Source organism: Nematolebias whitei, chromosome 6 (genome assembly GCF_014905685.2).
Source record: "Nematolebias whitei isolate Nwh7 chromosome 6, NemWhi1, whole genome shotgun sequence".
NCBI lineage: Eukaryota > Metazoa > Chordata > Actinopteri > Cyprinodontiformes > Rivulidae > Nematolebias > Nematolebias whitei.
Window position 1 is genome coordinate 10,314,514 of NC_056503.1, and position 1,012 is coordinate 10,315,525.

The window sequence follows — 1,012 nt, forward strand, 5'->3', positions numbered from 1 at the left end:
CTGGCCATAAATAGCAGAGCGCGGACAGGCCACGAGGTACAAAGGGCGGTTTTCGTTGCATTGTAGTCATTTCATTCAGTAGCTACATATATCTTAGATGAGATCAAATTTTAATAACTTTATCTTGAACAAAATGAAACACTTCAACCCTGAGTCTTACGACGGTAAATAAAAAATGACACTCTAACGAAAAAATGAACTGATGGTCCTTGTTTGACATTATCTACAATCATACACACCATTATATTCATGTTTTTCACCCACCAAGGCTTGTGTGCGATTATTAAACGTCTCACAAAAATACTGAGCGAGTTTAAATGACACTCTCAGAAAGTTATAGCTGTTCAACTACTGTTGACAACTGTCTCAGGTCTCTCTTGTAAATGAGTCCCTGAGGCTCAAGGGGATTAATCTGTATAAACAAAGGTTGAATGAACTATTGTACATTATTCAGCCTAATTCAAAATAGCTGCTACAACAAATTAACATCAGTCTAAACTAACAAGGTTGAGTCACGTCCTCTGGACGGGTTCTGACTCAACCTTGTTAATTTATCTACCTGGATTATTGAGCATGCATCAGGACATTATTCTAATCCAGGGGTCTGCAACCTTCAGGATCAAGAGACATTTTTGCACCTTCGTTCACTAAACGTGTCCAGAGATGCAACAGCTGCTACAATTGTCATTATCAACTGGTGGCCCATGGGCCACTTTAAGTTTGTTAGAGGGGGCTTTTCTGGCCTGTAGGTGGGAAATTATAAAACTAAAAACATCAAATGATTGTTAACATTTATTGATATTTTTAATTTCAAGACAAAGAAATGACTGGATTCCTTCCATCCATCCATCCATCCATTTATCCATCCATCCATCCATCCATTCATCCATCCATCATCTTTACTCACTTCTTCCTTTTTTGAGTTGTGGGGGGGGGGTCATTGGTGCCCATACCCAGGTCGCAAGTCTATTACCGAAGACTGGATTCTTGTAAAGAAATTAAAAAAATGTAT